We start from the raw sequence: 13,300 nt of genomic DNA, 5'->3' as shown, positions 1-13,300 counted from the left end.
CCCCGCCCCCACCGGGGGAGAGGGTTCTCCATGAAAGTTGGTTTCACTCTGTTGCTCAGAAGGGCTGTATTCCAATGAGCTCCTTCCCTTCATTCGTTATGCTGAAATCATATTTCTAGAGGACAGAGATGAATGCCTTGTACTTATCTGATGAAAATGCCTGTTGTTTTAAATCTATTCTCACAGACTTTTCCCCTCTGATAGACATTCAGCGACACAACACATTAAAAATTATATCTGTATCAGTGGTTCCTCTGTTGTCATTACTGTGGCCTGTGCGCATGTGCTTGGACCGAAGCGAGTGGCGCTAACCCAGGGGTCCCCTGTTCCGAGCGGAATGTATCGGACAATTCTGAAACAGTTGCCGCTTTGAAAAAAGTAAGATTGGGTTATATTTTTTATTGATTGGCTAGAAAAATCGCACAGTTGTGTAAACACCAAATGTAAAAATTACATTACAATGAAAAAGTACAAGGAAACACTATTTACCAAAGGCTTTTTACCCGAGTGGCAGTAATGGAGTGACCCATTGTTATGGGCAATTCGGCAGGTCTCTCTTCTAGGCCATTTTCCAAATGTTTTTGCTGTTCAGCAGGGCCTGGGGATCAGGACTGAGTGTAGTTTAGTCCTTGCCCACGGGCGTCATCAAAACCTCCGTTCATCTCTGAGTTCTGTGCCCCCCCACTTTACCAAAAGAATAACGCCTCCCCCAGAATTACGTAAAAATCGTCGGCAAAGTTAATTGAAATCCGGATCTCTTAATGTTTTTCTCTTTCTTAAGTGATGGCTTGCGTTCTGAAAAGTGAGGTTTAAGTCAAAAGACGGCTTTAATTGAAGATGAGTGAATTGGTAGGAGAGAGAAAGTGGAGGTAGAAAATTTTCCAAGAGACTGAAAGATAGTGTTTGCATTTAGGATTTCCTTTCCTTTCAAGTTTTACACTGGGGCTTAAGGAATGTTACCAGATGCGAAGAATGACCACGGCCGCTGCTCCGTTGTCTCCTTCAAGGGCTGGAAATGCTTTGAAGGAGACCGGCCTCTTCCCTTTCCTCCCATGGGGCCAGAGAGAGCATGAGGGGCAAAAGAGAGCAGTGGAGGACTTCCTACCACCAGAAGGAGGTCAGCTTCTTTATTCTAAAGATTCTCCACCTTTCTGATGAGTGAGGTATTCATAGCATAGGGATTCAGGCCTGTGATTTGGCTTAATGCCAGCAATACGTGTTATATTTAAAGCAGCTGATAATCTGCAAAGTAAACTCCTTCGCTGGATTCGCATGCCCATTTGGGGAGGCAAACGCAACGGGTATTTTAATCTCTACTTTGTGGGGGAAGACACTGAGATTCCAGTGGATTGGAATTTGTCCAAGATGACCCAACCAGCGAGGGGGACTCAGGTCTTTCGGCTTCTAGGGGAAGAGGTAGGGGGTCAAGGCCCAGGCACTTACCTTGATGGAGCTCCTGATGCCGGGGTAGACAAGGCTCATCGTCAGCCACTAGGGACCCACACGGTGTCCCTATAGTGCCCTCACTTAGTGCCAGTCCTGCCACTGGACTTTGCAATTCAGAATGCTGTTCTGACTCTCTTTGGTATCTTCCAAAATATTCAGACAAAGAACTCCAAAAGGCATCTGGTCAAGCTTTGCGAGGGGAGAAAACTTATCCTCCGATTCCCGAAGCCCTGAAGTCAGGGATTTGATTATGCTTATCATGATCTCAGCTTCCACCGCTCCAAATGTGATTAGTTTTGTAATTAGTTAATGTCATTACCTGTCATCAAATCCAGACAATGTTGGTCTCTCAAACCTCCCGTGGCACACAAACCCACACCCTGACATCTTTTCACTATTTAACACTGAGTTGCTTTAAGAATCCTGGCAACTGTCCCCTCTTTCCTAGACCACAGGTCTGAGAGTTAGGGGAAAGATGTATTTCTTGTGTTTCTTTAAGGCGATTTAAAATTCTTCGGTCCGCTTCCCAAAACTTTTCTTCACTCCAAGCAAAGCATAAATATAATCTTTTCAGCAAATCTTATACCCCACCGTATTTTCCTTCTTATGTATGTTGGCTATATTTTGCTTTGGGTGGAATGGCCAAAATAAGACCCAGTTTACCGTAGGGAAACACCCTGTTAAGAACTATTTTTACCTTATAGAAAATGCTGCTTGTCTTATTACTTACTTGCTACTAAATACTGGGCAAATGGTTTTCTTCTTTGCTTCGGTTCTACCATCCAACTGATATTCTCTGCATGCCTGTTGGGTGCAGGTACTTGGAATACAGCGGAGAACAGACTGGTGAAATCCCCGTCCTCTGGGAGCTAATGTTCCAGTGGAGAAAGGCAGAGAATAAGAACTGAGTGTTTAAAAGTACAGGACACAGTATGTGGGCTGGACATGTTCCGTTTGTCCCTCCAGACCCCCTCTTTCCCCTTTTCCACCCTGCTCTGTGGAGAATCCTGGGAAAGTAGGTCCCTAGGGGTGACATCAAGGGCTTCTTTGCCAATAGGGTCTGGCTGGATCAGGAGCTGGAAACTGAGGCACAGGAGAGTGAGGTCAGGGTGCTGCTGATGGGTTAGTCCCTCCCGCTGGCCCTAGGGGGACACAATTGCTTTTCTGTGTGGCGGGAGTCACCCCAGCCCCAGTGCTGCTTCAAGCCTAGGGGTGATATCTGGTCGCCACAGTTTTGGTTTTCTTAACCCCAGTGACGCCTCTGTAAACAGACCCTTTGCTGGCCTCTCCTGAGTCACCCATTTGAATGAGCCCTCTGTTTCTCACCGGGACCCTGACTGGCACAGTAGGTTAAAAGGCAATGCCATGGAACAATGCCATTTCTTCCAGGCGTCCCCCCCCCACCCCCAACCCCGTTTGTCGGCTACATCGCTTGCTGTCCTGTGCACACTTTTGGACTAAATGTCATCCGACTTCAGGCTGCAGTGCTCCCCTAGGACTCAGTTTCTCATCGATGGAGGCCACGTGATTCGTCCTCATTATACATTGCAAAACAAGGGCACCTCCTCTACATGCTCTGAAGACGGTGATCGTGTTCTGCGACCCTTGGCCAGCCCTCAGCACCTCGTGAAGTGTAAGGGGGCCACACAGACTTGCTCATTCCTAGACGGGTTCAGCAAGCCCCCGCTAACCAACAGGAAAGTGCCGGTGCCTGAGATGTGGTCTTCGAGACCCTTCCCAGCCTTGCCTTCTGCCCCCACAGCCCTACCCCCTGCTCTGTGCCTGTGGGGGCAACTCGTGCATTTCTAGCTCACCATGTACTTTTATTCCTCTGTGATAAAGACCCGATTCAGGAGTCCTCTTAGAAGACTTTGCTGGTTTCATCATTTTATGGAAAGGGAGATGATAGATAGGTTAGACAGATAGATGATAGATAGATATTTAAAAGTTGTAATTTAATTAAATTTCCTAATTATGAAAAAGTTTCATGCTGACCATAGAGAACATAAAATACAAGTTAGGAAAATTCATCTTCCTATCACGTGTAGGTACCACAGACATTTTGGATATATTCAAGAGGCTTCAACTCTAGCTTTGAGGGGAACACACTTATCCGTTGCCAGGCCATCCCTGTTGACCGATGCCTTCTTGTTTTCTAAAAACTTTTATAGATTCTTGGACTCTTTTGCCTGCCCGGTTCACGCTGGCCTGAACTGCCCACTTAAGCCAAACTAAGTATTTTCCTTGTCTGCATTGAAGCTTATTGCTTAGGTTTGGGGAGCGAATCCAGGCTCTGTGCTTGGTAGTTCATGGCATCCCCTTGTTCTTCAAAACAGGGTCCAAGGTTTCAGATGGCCTGGAGCGCTCCCCATGCTTGTGGGTGGTTTATATACTTATCACCTTCCTTCTGGAAACCCCTGAAGGATGCTGTCCGGTCAAGGAGCTTTTGCTCCTCTGTAACCTCCCCCCGGCTAGAGACTTCAGCGTGTGTTAAGGCCACATTAGGGCTTCCTGTGCAAAACGCCCTTGAAACCTGAAGTTCCCCATTTCTCTTGATAAAAGTGAGGTGGAAAGACGAAAAGCGTAACAGCTTTGTTACCTGATGGCACTTATTAGTTATCTTTCCTCAGAAACAGTCCTGACAGACTTCATGCGGATTTAAAAGTTATACTCTGGGGGAATTTGTCAACTCAAGCCACTGACTGACTGCCATTCATATGTTCCGTTTTTGTTTGGTTTTGTTTTGTTTTTAGTCTGAAATAGGATGGTGCACTCAAGAATCATTCAATATAAGTTTTAGTTTAAAATTCCCAGTTTCCAGCAGCCTATTCAATACACACACACACACACACACACACACACACACGCACGCAGCAGTCTGGCTAAAAAATATCCTCAGGAAACCAGCCTGGAAGAACAGAGGGTGAAACATGAATGAGCTATTTAGCTTTTCTTGGAAAATGGCATAATTCTCAGAGGGACCGAAGCCCAAGCATTCCCCAGATTTTTGTCAGGCACATGTACCAGTCCACAGAATGCTGGAACCCCAAACACAGAATCTGGATTCATTTCAATTTCAGTAATTCAGGTGTTTGTGGCATAGAATAAACACCACCCAGAAGGCAGCAATCCTGAGTTACCAGAAGTTCCAGCGTGCAATATAATTTTAGGCAACATTTTCAGCTTCTTCTACAGAGGGGATAGTTAAGTTAGTCATTCAGTTCGCACAAGCAGAATGTTTTACTATTTGAAAAAGAAATCCCGAGTCAACCAGCGTTTGGGACTAATATGGCTGAATTAATTTATTTTTCTAAGGTCATGTAGATCGAGCTTCAATCTGCTCGTGTCTTTATTTCGGCAAGTCGGTGGAGTGTCCGTTGAGTGGATGTGACAAAGTCCCGTTGTATTAGACGTTGTGAGCTGGGACTTGACGTGATATCTGCTGCTTCTGGGGGAGCTTGCAATCCAGCCGGCGAGACCAGACAATTCTTATGAAACAATCAGTGGGGAGCGCAAGGCATTAAATAAAAAGTGTGAACAAGTATGGGACAGGAATCGAGAAGAGAGAGGGAGACAGAATGGACTAGACTGTTTCCGCAAGGCTGGAGGCCACAGGGGATAGGCTGGAGGGATTTGTATAGGTTGAGGGGGAGAGATGGTTTATCGGGCTGGGATTTAGCAAGAGAAAAGCCACTGCTTGCAAGAAACATAAATTGAACATCCACATGTCAGGTATTTCTTAAAAAGAACTAAGATCTTTACGTTCACGAGCTAATTCTAATAATAACCGCAAGACAAGGTATTTTAGCCCCGATTTTGGGCATGAGCAGGATGACTTTTGAAGATACTAAAAAATTTGCTCAAGATCACCTTGAAGGAAGCTGCTAACCTAGGATTGTCTTGGGTACAGCAAAGAGGTCTGCCTGTTTATTTCCCTGGCTTCAGATTAGAGCAGGAGGCACTCTGGTCAATTGCGTTTTGCACGTCCTGGCACAACGAGTGAAGACATGGATGGGAAAACTTAAGGGTGAAAACAAAACACATCTGGATGTTTGCTGAGCTTCAGAGCCCAAGAGGAAGGGGGAGGATTGCGCATGCTGGAGGTAGCTGCAGTGATGGCCACCCTGGACATCATGCGACCCCCCCACCCCCAACAGCTCCCATGTAGCGGGGGAGCTGGGGTTGGGGAGGAGGGAGGTCTTCTTCCTCCACTCAAAGACAGAGTCTGCACATAGGTTCTGCTGCCCTGGGACAGGCCTCAGAAAGTTTCCTACTCGGAAAGGAGTTGAAAAACATGTGGCAGATGGCAAATTTTCCCTAAATCTGTCTTCCTTTTCTCCCTGGACGTGAAGTCATTCAGCTAGAGACCCTACTTCCCACCCTCCCTTTCTGGACGTCAGACGAAGTTGTTGCCTATGAAATGTGAACAGAAGTGATGTGTGCAACTTCTGTTTTCAGCTCCTAATTGGAACTCATTCTTCCTAGGCTTCCTTTCTTCCTCCCTTCCGGTGGGCTGGAACCCGGATGTGCTGGCCGCCCCATTAAACCAAGCACAGTGCCCTGCAGGATGGGGGGCAACAAGAGGGAAGGATCTGGATCTCTCCATCACTGTGTGAAACAGAACATTCTGCCAGCCTGCACTGTCCAACTCGAGAGTGTGAAAGGGAAAGCAATTCGATCCTGGGAGCCACTGTGTTTTGTTGTCTGTTTCACAGAAGAGCTGAGGTTTTTACCCTGAATCATGCAGAACATTTCTGGGCTGGGAAGCAGAGAATTGATTTCAGGTCATTATCTTGTCTTCCCTCATTTTTTTCCTTCTTTCCTTCATTCCAAAAATATTACCGAGCACCAACTCTGTACCAGCCATGCTAAAGTAACAAAAGAGTCATGCTCCTATCCTGCCGGCGCCTCCCTTCTAGCAGGGAAGAGAGACACAGCAAGTAGACAGACATAAGATTGAAGCACCTGCCGACTGGAGTATGTGTTGCGAAGAACATAAACGTCCAGATGCATGGGCGAGAGAAAGCCACTGTAGCCAGCATCGTCAGAGGAAGCCTCCACGAGGAGGTGATGTTTCAGCCGAGCCCTAAAGGAAGACAAGAAATAGGCGTGCAGAAAGTGGGGACACACCCTTCCAAGCGGACGAGAGCGTGTGCCAAGGCCCCACACGAGGAAGAACTTATTGAGCACAGGGAACTGGAGACAGGAATGAAGAGTGGAGAGAGACACATTCCAATTGGCAATATGGCTGGGGGCTGGTATACCAGTGGCTTTTGAAGGGTTTCAACAAGGGTGTGTTGCGGGAGAGAGAGAGAGAGAGTGCACTCACTCCGTTATTAAGATCGCTTTTACTACTTTATAGACAAAGTACTGTGAGAATTTCTGCAGCTGGCATAACCTCTAGTGGTCCTAGCAGTGAAGGATGAGATGGGTCATAAAAGTCGCAGGGGCACCTGGGAGGATCAGTCAGTTACATGTCCAACTTTTGGTTTCGGCTCAGGTCACGATCTCCCAGTTTGCGGGTTCGAGCCCCGCATAGGGCTCTGTGCTGACAGTGTAAAGCCTGCTTGGGATTCTCTCTTTCCCCCTCTCTCTGCCCCTCCCCTACTCTCTCCCTCTCTCTCTCTCTCAAAATAAATAAACTTACAAAAAAATGTTACATTCACGTAGATGAAAAATGCAGCATAGGGGATATTTTAAAAATCACAGAATTTCTCTATCCATATAATATTTGAATTCAGTTAAAATAAATACAGGGGCACCTGGCTGGCTCAGCCCGTAGAGCATGTGCGTCTTGATTTCGGGGTGATGAGTTGCAGCCCCACGTTAGGTGTGGAGGCTGTTTAAAAAACAAAGTAAGTACAAGCCAGTAGTTTTAAACAGGAAGTTGGAAGAGGGTTTTGTAAGTAACGTGTTGTCAACTTCACACAGGCTGCGAAATGCTGGTTCCGACTTTAGAGGTGTCCGCATCTTGTCGACATGTGTAGTTTAGGGGTGTGGCTGAGGTTGTTGAAAAAGGGGTCTCCCCAGAGACACTGTGCACTGCCATTTCTGGGGCTTGTAGGGGTTGTTGCCGTGGTGGGGCTTCTGGAAGCTTCTCAGGGCCCTGGCCTTTGGAATTTCTACTCCTGGTTTGGAGACAGTGAAGAAGGAAATGGGCACATTTTCATTTATAAAACTTCTCAGACTATTAAAGCTACCTGTTTTTTTCTCAAGCAAGTGAGGGCTGTATTTAAGACCCATCGTTTCCTTCAAGTATTAATTTTTCTGAGTGAGATTTTGCCTCTTAAAGAGCAATAGCCTGACTCCTTTTGAAATAGCTATTCACAGGCAAGTTCTTTCAGGAAGGAAATGATACAGTTCCCAGACTTGCAGATGTCAATGCAGTTATCATTGGGGTGTTCTTTCTAAGGTTTTGTGTTTCCCCAGCCTTGCTGAGATGTAACTGACATCTAACGTTGTGTAAATTCAGGTGTCCGGGGCCTGGATTAGACACACTTACATATTGCACATTTCTAATTTTTTAACTGTTGTCTTCAGAAATAGGACATTGTTGTTTATTTATTTATTTTTGGACAGATGAGTGATATCAGGGTCTGAGGTAGACCAAATTAAGGATATTGTGAGATGCTAATTTGTTGGTGATTTTTTTTTTTTTTTTTTTTGCGTATCTAAGAAATCTAACAAGAAAAGAAGTCCAAGTTTCAGCTTCTGCACATCAGGAAATGGTTAGTGTGGCCCAGTCTCGCCTTACAGACCTGCTGGGGAGGAAAACCTTCCTTTCTCTTCCCTTCCCCCCATCTCTTTCCATCTCTTACCCCAAAGGATTCTCCGAGGGAACCGGGGTACGCTTGACTGCCCCTGGAGAATGGCCGCCCTCTGTACAGCTGCTCCCGGGAATCAGCCTTGGAACAGGGCTCTCCTGGGGGCAAGAGGAGGGAAGCGGGGTCAAACATAGCTGGATTTCCTATGGCCAGGCTTCCTTGCATGCTCTTTCTTCCTTTGCTCAAAAAAAAAAAAAAAAAAAAAAAAAAAAAAGCCCCTGGAAGAGGCCTGGGGAGTCAGATCAAATGTACTGGCCCAGAGCCAACGCTTGACTTGTCCCAGCCTGAGTCTCCGACCAGGGACTCCACGTTCTCAAGTCTTCATTTCTGTCCCGTTGAAACTGATAGGGAAGGTTAATGAGATTAACATGGCCAAACACTGTAGGCTTCTGAGAAGGAGCCAGATACGTGCCGGCCGCCGTGGAAAATACTGGCGGGGCCATTCTTCTTGGGGACATTTTACTGGACTCTAGTAAAACTTGATTGTTTTTATCAGACAATTCAAAAGTAGCGTGTATTCAGGGCTAGTCACACCAGTGGCTACTCAGTAAATGCCTGCTGGGTCCACGCATGAGTGAGTGCCTTATTTTATTGTATTTCGCTTCTGACCTTTTCACCAACTTGGCCCATCCCTGGCCACCTTTCCAAATATACAGTGATTAATATTTTCTAGGATAGGTCCTTTTATTCAGAAGAGCCATTGGGTCTGTGATGAAATGTGGTAAAATGAAGAAAGAGTCAAGGACAAACCCCAAACCCTGTATGGAGCAGAAAGAGGAACTCTCTCTGTGGTTGGGGATTTTCTGAATAAAATGTTCCCGAGAAAGGTGGAGAAGATGGAAATGTTTGTGTGTCTGTGTGTGTGTGTTTATGAGTATTTTTAAACACGAACTAGGAGCGAAAGGCGGAGAAGGAGGAAGAAATTTTGGTAAATCTATAAAGTCCCCACAATTTATGAGAGTTTAAAAGGCAATTTCTTTTTAAGGGGCAAATTCCTAATTTCCCACATAAAAGTATGGGAATTGAATGGTAAATCCTTCTGTGGCGACAAGACCCCTGAAAAGAGGTATGAAAAAGAGTTACTGTTCCTTTTCCATTCATGTGTCCTGAAAGCCCGTGGATGTGAAACTGCCCTGCCAACACACAGCCCGGGGTTTCAAAGCTGCCCGGATGACTTTTCAGAAATGATCTATTGTGACGCTTTGTTTTGTCCGGGTTGCCCTCGTTTTGTTCTGCTTGGGCTGTATCACTCTTTTGCCGCTGCCATGAATCCACCCTGTCTGCTCCTCCCCATTCAGAGGTATTTTTACCCCCTGCCCCGCAAGGGGAGTCCGGGGACAAGTGGCTGAAAGGCTCAGCATTGCTGCTGTGGAGAGAGGGACCGAGGCCGAGAGGCCAGGGGTGGGGGCGGGGAAGGAGCAGGTGGGTGGGGTGCTGGGTGCAGAGACTCACCTGGGTGGTTAGGGTGTCGGGGAAGAAAAAGGACAGGGAGCTGGGTGGGGGAGGGGGAGGGAGGGGAGCGCGCAACGCACCGTGCACGGGCTTTATCCTCTGCCTGCCGGGAGGCTGAGCACCTTGGAAAAAACCTTTCCTTACTTACACTTGAGCTGAAGGGCTGAGCTGCTTGGGTGCGGCACGGGCACCAGGAATGGGGGCCCCCCCGCATAGCCTGCGAATGAAACCCCGCCCTTAATTTTCAGTTTTGAATCGGTTAACTTACCTGCAGTTACATACATGAGCTCCCTGGAGCTCGGGTGTGGTCGGACTGGAATAAAATGACAAACGATACAGTGGTTTGTAAAGCAGACCATTACATCTGAAATTTGTTGTTTGGGGAGTGACTCAGATGTGGTTGCCATCCTCTTGGAAATATCATCGGTTTTCAATTATATTCTAAATAGGGAAGATGCTTCTTTTTTACTTCTCTGTCCTACACATCACTCGCTTTTTTAAGGAGATTTTTTTAAAGTTTATTTTTATTTATTTCGAGGGGGGGTGGGCAGAGGGAGAGGGTGAGAGAGAATCCCAAGCAGTCCCTGAGCTTTCTGCTCTGAGTGACCGCTGCGAGATCACGACCTGAGCTGAGACCAAGAGTCTGATGCTTAATGGACTGAACCACCTAGGTGCCCCGCAGCACTTACTTTTTAAAATTTTTTTTTTTCCCAGCGTTTATGTTTGAGAGACAGAGGGAGACAGAGCACGAGCAGGGAGGGGCAGAGAGAGAGGGAGACACAGAATCCAAAGCAGGCTCCAGGCTCTGAGCTGTCAGCACAGAGCCGGACGTGGGGCTCGAACCCATGAACTGTGAGATCACGACCTGAGCCAAAGTCCGGACGTTTCACTGACTGAGCCACCCAGCCCCCGCACCCGCATCACTTACTTTTAAGAGCAAGAGGGCTGCTCAAAAGTCCCAAAGGGTCCCGTGATAGGCTGGGTTATAAATTAGTAACAAACATCCGCCGAATACCACAGTAGCTTACCACATTAGTTTTGTTGATCTCTGTACACATCCAGCAGGGGGCAGCAGGGAGCTCTGGTCATCACGGCTGTTCAGGCATGTGGTGCAATAGAGGGTCAGTCTCTGCTTGTGCATCCATGATCTCCGTGGACAGAAGAAGGTACCTCTTAAGGCTCTCACACCGGCAATTAAACGTCTGACCCAGATGGTGCTTTCCCTGACAACTAAGTCCAATGGCTGCACCCTGTTGCTGGGGCCAGGAGGCTCCCTCGCTGGGGTGCAGGAGAAGGTGGAGAACCAGCCATCTGCCGGAACACGTTCTTAGGAATAAGCAGAGGGCTGCATAAAAAGAAAGAAAGAAAGAAAGCAAGAAAGAAAGCAAGAAAGAAAAACAAAGAAGGACAGCAAGCCATTTCCAAAACTTTAACCGAATGTCAAAAAACCAAATGGCACATGTTTTGACCACAATATGATTAGCCCTAGCCTCTACTGTCCTTTGAGCTGTGTGACCTCAGGCAGATTACCTAACTTACCAGGCCTCCCTCCATTCCATCACTGATAAAGTGAATCGGTGGGTTTGATCACTGGTTCTCCAACCTGAGTGAGCTTTAGATCACCAGGGTCTTATTAAAGCATTCGTGATGGGACCTCACCCCCCACCGTCTCTGATTCAGCCGGCCCGGGGGTGGGCCCAAGACTTCGGATTACTAACAAGTTGCCCGGCAATGTTGATGCTTCTGGTCCAAGGATCACATTCTGAGCTGGTCTCCAGGTGAACTCTAGAGTCTGATGCAGCTGAGAAATTTAATCTTTCCTATAGGGAATGGGGTAGAATTAGTCGAGGAGTTGCCTAAGAGCTGCAGTAAAGCTTTCATGTTGAAATTTGACCGGAAAAGGATTCACCGGAGCGTCACCAACCCCTAACCTTTTGTGAGAGCACATTTGCATGTTGGGTTGACACATAGAGCTTAAAGACACATCTCAATTACAAGATGTGGTCCAGACAGCTGCCCTTGTGGGGACAGAGGCGGCCACTCAACTCTGAGCAATTACTTAAAATTAGACTTGTCAAATTTGTTTAGGGTGACCAGGCAAGTACATACATTGACCTAATGTCACTCTTCCTAGGGAGACGTTGTAATGATTTTGTATATCAGTCAAACTATTCAAATACTAACGCCGCCTTCATGCCGTAATCAACATTCTGGTCAGATGTCATCTTTAGAAGCCCTTGGGGATTTGCATCGCTTAATTATTCTTCAATACCGAAACCAAGCATTCTTTAATTGGTGTAAATTGAACGGTGTTCCAGTGCAAACAGGGAGAGGGCACACTGATCAATGATTCCGTGCATGTCTATTGGAAAGCCATTGCCATTAGATCAAATCACAAACCTCAACTCCATTTGCTTCAGCGGGAGCACTAGCTCATGGAACCAGCAAATACTATTTCTACTTACGTGGTCACGATTGACACGCACGGGGTCTGTTGTGAATCCGAAAGGTCTCACCTTTCAGGGAAAGGGTTAAAAAATCCATCCCAGAGGTACTTTCTGTTCCAATGTCAAAAACTGCCTTTTGCTGAGAATTCAACTAGAAACAAAGTGTTTCTATCCTCCTATCATTTGGTGTCTGTCTCTTTCTTTCTCTTTCTCTTTCTTTCTCTTTCTCCTTCTCTTTCTCTTTCTCCTTCTCTTTCTCTTTCTCCTTCTCTTTCTCTTTCTCTTCCTCTTCCTCTTTCTCTTTCTTTCTCTTTCTCCTTCTCTTTCTCTTTCTCTTTCTCAATTGGACATGATATGAAATTTTTGTTAATTTGTCAAGCCATTCTCTCCCATGATAAGCTTTTTGTTGTTGTTGCTTCTCCTGAGAGTGTGTGATTCACCCCATCCTACATCGGGCTGTGGCCGGGTAACCAGAAACAGGTGTTCCCTTCTACTTTTAATATGACTGAAAAAAACCTCGAGGAACTGTACATAAGAAGCCCAGGAAAAATCCTCATAAATGTGTCGGGGCCACTTTTCATTCTTGTCCCTTTGTATCAACTCTCTCGAATCATTCTTTGTTGCTGGGGTGGGAAGAAAAGGAAGCCACAGGACCGTCACACGCCCCTGGCTCAGATCTGCCAGTCTCCAGCTCCCTCAGCTCAGAAAACCGCGCTGATACTCGAAGTGTGGTGTCCATGTGAGTTCGTTTCTAGTCTATGTTTTTAGTCTAGTTTTTGACAAAATGTGCTGGTTCTTAGGCGGGGAGTCTTTCAGGTTGATTTAAGTTTGACTTTCAGAGCAGTCCAGGGTTGGATGCTTCCAATGGAGTAGGGGTGGGGTGGGGAGTAGAGAGGTGTCAGCTTCCTTGATGATCTTTGTTCAATTGCTTAGATATAAAGAGGGACTTCTGGTGGGTAAGCTTGTTGGGGTAGCGTGTCTCCATGTCGGGTGCTGTCATTTACACGCATCCTGACAGAGAGTATATGGCTTCGTTTCTAGCAATCTAGCCAAAAGTTTTGAGGACCTCGGTGCAGGCATTATGAGGGTGACTTAGAGTCCGGGGCTTCACCAATCGAGCCCTGCTGGAAG

General features: G+C 46.6%; 1 long non-coding RNA gene across 9 annotated transcripts in view; it reads left to right on the top strand.

Moving 5' to 3' along the window:
- Nucleotides 1-13,300, top strand: part of LOC147582575 (uncharacterized) — a 109,659-nt gene that overhangs the window by 56,550 nt on the left and 39,809 nt on the right. Inside the window, exon 7 of one of the 9 annotated variants that reach the window (XR_015249304.1) lies at nucleotides 8,123-9,600. The exons of 7 other annotated variants lie outside the window; for them this stretch is intronic. This is a non-coding gene — a long non-coding RNA (uncharacterized LOC147582575). Of the gene's footprint in view, nucleotides 1-5,931; nucleotides 6,794-8,122; nucleotides 9,601-13,300 lie in introns of those variants that run through there. One more of the 9 variants, XR_015249300.1, reaches the window with a different exon arrangement.

Source organism: Puma concolor, chromosome A3 (genome assembly GCF_028749965.1).
Source record: "Puma concolor isolate L17-30 chromosome A3, mPumCon1.1.hap2, whole genome shotgun sequence".
NCBI classification, from domain to species: domain Eukaryota; kingdom Metazoa; phylum Chordata; class Mammalia; order Carnivora; family Felidae; genus Puma; species Puma concolor.
The sequence above is the reverse complement of the archived record's forward strand: the minus strand, read 5'-3'. Positions and strand labels throughout refer to the sequence as shown.